Source organism: Pteropus alecto, unplaced genomic scaffold, assembly GCF_000325575.1.
Source record: "Pteropus alecto unplaced genomic scaffold, ASM32557v1 scaffold45, whole genome shotgun sequence".
NCBI lineage: Eukaryota > Metazoa > Chordata > Mammalia > Chiroptera > Pteropodidae > Pteropus > Pteropus alecto.
Window position 1 is genome coordinate 26,273,326 of NW_006442491.1, and position 6,104 is coordinate 26,279,429.

The 6,104-nt window shown below is 38.5% G+C and overlaps 1 long non-coding RNA gene across 2 annotated transcripts in view; it reads left to right on the top strand.

The window, feature by feature from the left end:
• Window positions 1-5,022: 5,022 nt before the first annotated feature.
• Window positions 5,023-6,104, top strand: part of LOC112471039 — a 10,628-nt gene continuing 9,546 nt past the window's right edge. For both annotated transcript variants that reach the window (XR_003043206.1, XR_003043205.1), the window contains exon 1: window positions 5,023-5,753. This is a non-coding gene — a long non-coding RNA (uncharacterized LOC112471039). The remainder of the gene's footprint in view (window positions 5,754-6,104) is intronic.

The window sequence follows — 6,104 nt, forward strand, 5'->3', positions numbered from 1 at the left end:
CTGGATAATCCCGAAAATCTCCCCATCTCAAAACCCTTAATCTAGTCACATCTACAAAGTCCATTCTGTTATGTAAGGTAACATATTCACAGGTTTTGGGGATTGGGATATGGACATCTTTGAGGGGGGCCATTATTTAGTCTACAATAAATCATTTCCATGCAATCAATCACTCACAGGTTATATGATTGTTTATGTAGAAAAAGCCAAGATAATTTACAAATAGATTAGAATTAATAGAGTTTAACAAGGTGATTCAATTACTTTCCTATAATTCAGATACGAAGAGTTGGAAAATAAAATTTAAAAAAAGATGTCACCACATTAAGAAATTATGAAGTGCCTCACAATAAATCTAACAAAAGATATTTAAAACCTTTATGAAAAAAATTATTTTAAAAATGATAGAAAAATCTTAAAGATGACCTAAATAGAAAAACATATTATGAACATAGACAGTAAACTTAATATGATAAAGGTGTCAATTCTTCACAGGAATATATAGATTTTATTGTAATTTCAATCAAAACCCTGACATGTTTCTTTAGGAACTCGATAAGCTGATTCTAAAATGTAAACAGAAATGTACAAGAACAGGTAAGACAGAATGGTGGTCTCACACTAGCACACAACAAGACTTATTATAAAGTATGACAATTAAGACAGTGTGGTGTTGCAACAGAGATAGATAACTAGATTTCCAGAACAGAAAACAGAGCCCAGAAACGCACCCATAGATGGACATTTAATATATATGACACAGTGGCACTGCAGATCACCAGAGAAAATGATGATGAGTAATTGGTTATTCATATAGGAAAAATAATAAAATAAAATTGAGACTCGTATTCGGACCAAATACAAAAATCCAAGTGGAATTCAAGAACCTAGTAAGAAAAGACAACTTCTAGAAGAAAATATGAGAGCATGTCTATGATCTTTGGTTAGAGCAAAGATATAATAAAATATAAAACGCACAACCTATAAAGAAAAAAGCTGATAAAGCCAACATCATTAAAATAAAAAAATGCCTGAGTATCAAAAGACATCATTAAAAAGGTGATAAGACAAACTACAGACTGGGAAAAAATTTGCAATATTCATAATTGACAAAGGATTCAAATCCAGAATATATAAATAACTCATAAATCAATAATTTAAAAAAACTCAACAGAAAAATGAGTAAAAGATAAATTACAGAGTAAGAATCACTAATAAATGCATGAAAATATGCTCTATCAGAGAAATGCAAACTAAATCACAGTGAGGTACCATTTCACATCCATCAGCCTGGGAAAATTAAAAAGTCTGACAATTTCAAATGTTTGTGGTCACAGGGAGAAATGAGAACTCCTTTACATACTGAAGTAACTGCAAATTGGTTTAAGCATTTAAGAGACCAAGTAGGCAGTATCTAAAGGTGAAGATGTATGAAGAGGCATATACCCTTCAACCTATTTCACTCATGGGTATACAAATCACATAGAATCGCATGGGTATATACCCTAGGTTCTTGAACTCGTACATGAGGAGGCATTTACAAGAATGTTCATTGCAACATTGTTTGTAATAATAAAAAATGGAAAACTATCCAAATGTCCATCAACAGAGAATGGGTAAATAAACTGTGGTATATTCATATGAGATGAGATATTGTACAACAGAGGAAATTAATGATAAATTATATATATCGTTGTGGATGATTCTCAAAAACAGTAAGGGGAAAAGTTTTCAGAAAGTATTATACTATTTTTCTAAAAGTTAAAAACACAAAAAATATATATTTGGTTTGGAAATATAGACATATCTAGTAAAAGTATAAAAAGTCGTGTATGGGAATAATAAACACGAATAGAAACCAAATGTGGTTTACTTTTGGCAGGGGGAATGAAATCAGGGGGAGTAATACAGAGCTTCAGCTATAAATGTAAAGCTTTATTTCTTAATAGGTGATGGATATTCATTATTTGTATCTTAGAATGAACTATGCCACTTAGACAGCATTATATATTTATTGCTCAGAAATATGGAAGGAAATAGAAAAAGGAAAGAGGGAGTAGGGAGGTGAAGGAAGGTGTAGAGGACCCTTGTTTTTTAAAAAATTCTATTTCTTGTTTTTTAAAAAATTGTACTTCTGGCTGACCTGTAAACTATACAGAATTACAACTTCAATAAAAGTCAATTATTATAAAAATAATGGAAGTTTGATCCAGGGAGTAATATGTGATGTGCTTCTGGCAGATCTCTACTTTTAGATGCTTTATCTCAGTGCTATTCAAAATATGGTCCTTAGACAAGTGTGAGCTGGTGATTTGGTCTGCATGGACTAAATGTAAGAATTGAGCCTAAGTGTTTGGGAACTTTTAGCAATTTTAGAGTGATTTTATGTATGTTGAATCTAGTAGAAAAATATGGTCTTGTATTTTATATTTTATAATTCATTATTTCATTTTTTTCCCTAGAAATAAACTCTTATTTTACATAAGTATTGGTGTGCAATGAATTGAAAACAAATAAACTGCTCCTGCATAAATAATTTGAGATGCATTGCTCTACCTTAATGAAAACTGCTATCTTCATGATTTCCCCCCCTGCAATGTTTAGGTTTTCTTGTTCCTTAGGGATCTTGTGTTCTGCTCCTAAAATATTAATGTCCAGTGTGGGATTCCAGAATTGTTTTATCTGATTCCAGATATTTGCCTTGCATATAAAGATATGGCTATTCTTTGCATGCATTTCCTTCAGACACATGTAAATGAAGCTGTAATTTCCTGTTGGTAAACAGCAAGCCTTTAAATTTAGAATCAGGTGGTAAGGTTGGTATGTAGAAGTGTAATAAATTGGATTGCTTTCAAAGCAATACCTTTTCAAGTTAACTGTTAACTTACCAGTTTGTTGCTTTTCTTAATTATACCTAATATCACCTGGTATGTGAAAACACCATAGATAGGATTTAAAGTATTTACTTCATGGACTTTTTGCATGAAAAATAGACCTCATGCTACAGAATGAAAGATATAAATTAATAAAACATTATTATTGTAAGAGAACAAAATAAAACCCAACCTCTTCTCCAGTGCTTGGCAGCACTCCTGTGAAGTTTCAGGCTGTGTGTGGTCTCCATCAGAGGACTCTAAAGCTTGCTTAATGGCCTGTGTGACAGCAGGAGCCCAGGCTACACAGTAGGGGCCTCTGAAATGTCCAAACATATCTGTTGTAGATCTCCTTTGCTCCTCAAGGATAGACTTGTTTTTTAAAATTATTTTTTTAAGCCAGATTAGTTACTGATTTCCACGGTCCTCTTACACCTGCCACTTCTCGAGAGATTTTTTTATAATCTTAATCTTTCTGAAAAGTAATAAAACATTTCCTCTTCCTGGCTTTCCATCAGAAACACCCAATCTCTTTCAATTCAAAAAGTCTAAAGGACTTTGTCTCTGGCCTCATTTAGCTTTTAATTTACAGCAGTTTAGTCTCTGATAAGTTTTCTAATTTCATCGTTTATGTTACTTAACATTTGTTTGCGACTTTACAGAATTCTTTCTTACTAACGTGCCATTCTCGAATATTCTCATAACTAGTATTTTGCCTTGCTCTGTATTTCATTCTCACCCTCCTAAAAGACAAACATGAGGTGTAGGGCAACAACGATAGCCTCTAAAGCCTTGTCTTTCTTCCAGAGGTCTCTGCAGCAGACTCCCTGCCTCTAATTTTTATCTTCCCCAACGCTGCCCTAATCCACTGAGCTTTGGGTTAGCTGAAGTCTGAGACCTTGATTCCAACGGCACCAACCTGTGAGGTTAGGCGATAATAGTTTTCCCTCTCCAGGAGCACCTAGCAAAACCAAAGCAGGTAATTATATTTATCTACGGTTTGGGGTTGCTACTGAAGGAAGTGAAGCAAGACAGGTAGAGGAAGAAATGTAACTAGGAAGGGGCTGATAGCGAGAAAAAAGAGGGGTCCCGTGACTTAAGCTTCTGAGGAGACAGTCATGGGTGAGGACAAGGTGGCGGAGTGAGAACAGTAGCGGGAAACGTCCCCAAAGATGAGGCGACCCAAGAACTAATTAGTAGCTTTTTCAGTAAAGCTCTGAAGCAACTCGAGTGGCCGGTTGTTTGGCTGCTGCCCAGGCCAAGGTAATAGAGCATGGTCAGGTCCTATAAAAGCCTGCAAGTTAACTCGAGGTCACAGAAGTCATGGCAAGTTTAAGTACATGCAATATACGGTCAGCGCTGGTCAACAGGAACGGCTCAGAGACTGAGGAAGCCAGTCCAGGGGTCGAGTCCACACAGTGGCGGGAACTGCCGCCCATATCTGGGAACCCCTTCTCGCAGCAGCAAAAGCAAAGCCCTAGAAGACCTCATTGCTCAGGTCCTGTGACCGAGCCAGGCTCTAATTGGCTGCAAAAGCTCGCTGCCTTTTTCTGTTTCCCAGAAGCCTTCCTGGAAACTACATTTCCCAGAGGGCCTTGCAGTGCTTATTCTTCCTGGCTGTTTATATATCTAGGGTGGTGTCGGGTTTGCCCCAAGTCCATGGAGAACTTGACTGGCTGGTGAAGATTAAAACATCTGCACTCTGGAGGCGGAGGAAGCGAGCCGCGGCACTGGCCCTTCCTTTGCGCAGAGGCCTCTGGGAAATGTAGTAACATCGAGGTCTCCGAGTCCTCCTGGTTCTCGCGTTTCCCCAGGCTGTGAGGGTCGCGCGTGGGGCGGGACCAATGGGGAAGAGGAGGCTACTAGCTTCTCCCCGACCATCGGGTGGCGCTGCGCACGAGCATCTACCCATCTACCTCTTGCTTATCCCATGCTGGAATCTCTCTTCTATCCTATTGTCTTGAGATTTCTTTAAGTTTAGATTTCGATTAAGCAATTTTTAGAGAGATCTGAGAAATGGGGACAATATTTTAAAAGAAACAAATGACAACAGCCCTAAATTGCCCCCCACCCTTCTGCTGCTCGTCGGATGCTTTATGAGGGTACAAAGAACCGTGGCGCTGCGCCTGTTGGGGTGGGAGGGATCTATTTTAAGTCAGGACTTCTATCGGGCAGTTACTTCCGCCTGCAGAGAGTGTCGAGTTCTCGCTGGTGCTCACTTCCCTGAAGTGGGCTACCACGACCCTCGGTCCCAGCCCAAGCCTTATTTCTGCCTTGGAGGACATTTGTTCTGTCCAGCTGCAGTGGTGTCGTTCTCATTTCACGGAGGGGAAAACTGAAGGTGTGGTGGATAAAGTGGTTGACCTGCTAAAGGTCTTCAGCTAGTTGTGTAGTCAGAACTCAGTACAATCGGAACTAATTCTGATTCCTGTCTCTAACCTGTCCTGTCCACTTCATGTGGTGTTAGTCTCCTTTTCTCAGTTTTTCTGCTACTGCCTTAGTTTAAGGGTGACATTACACTAACAGTGTCATCCATTCAGTATTTATTGAGGGTGTGCTAAGTGCCAGGCATTGTGCTGCATGCTGGGGCACGGTATTGAATGGGGCAGACACAACCCTACCCTTACGGAGTTTATAATCTAATAGAGAAGACATACTAATTACATAACACAAATGAGAATAAAATTTAAAACTGTAGTAAATAGAAAAAATAGGGTGCTACAAAAGAGAATGGAGGGAACTATAAATTAGATTGGGAAATTAAGGAAAGGAAGGAATGCTTGATTTGAGACCTGAAAGCTGAGAAAAATGAAGCTTTGTAACCGCCAAAGTGGAGTGATCCAGGAGGAGGGAACATCAAGTGCAAAGGCCCTGGGATGGGTAAGAACTTCTATTGTTATTCAAGGGCTGCAGTGAGGTTGGGAGAAGGTAGAGCAAATTGAGGCTGGCCTCCCTTTCTCCAGTCTTAACTCATCTAAACTGATCCACACTGACAACATAGAAATCTTTTCAAAACTCAAATATGATGACTTTACTCTCTTGTAGAGGCTTTGTGCCCCCTACAAGGCAAATTCCTTGGCCTAGTGCTTTAGGACCTTCATAACTGGATTTATCTTGCTTTATAGTTACAGTCTCCTTTTTTTTTTTCGGGCATGCTGTTAACTTCTGCTTGGTATGCCCTCTCCCATATTCTTGCTGAGCAGGCAAACGTCTATTCACCTGTCCTGTCTT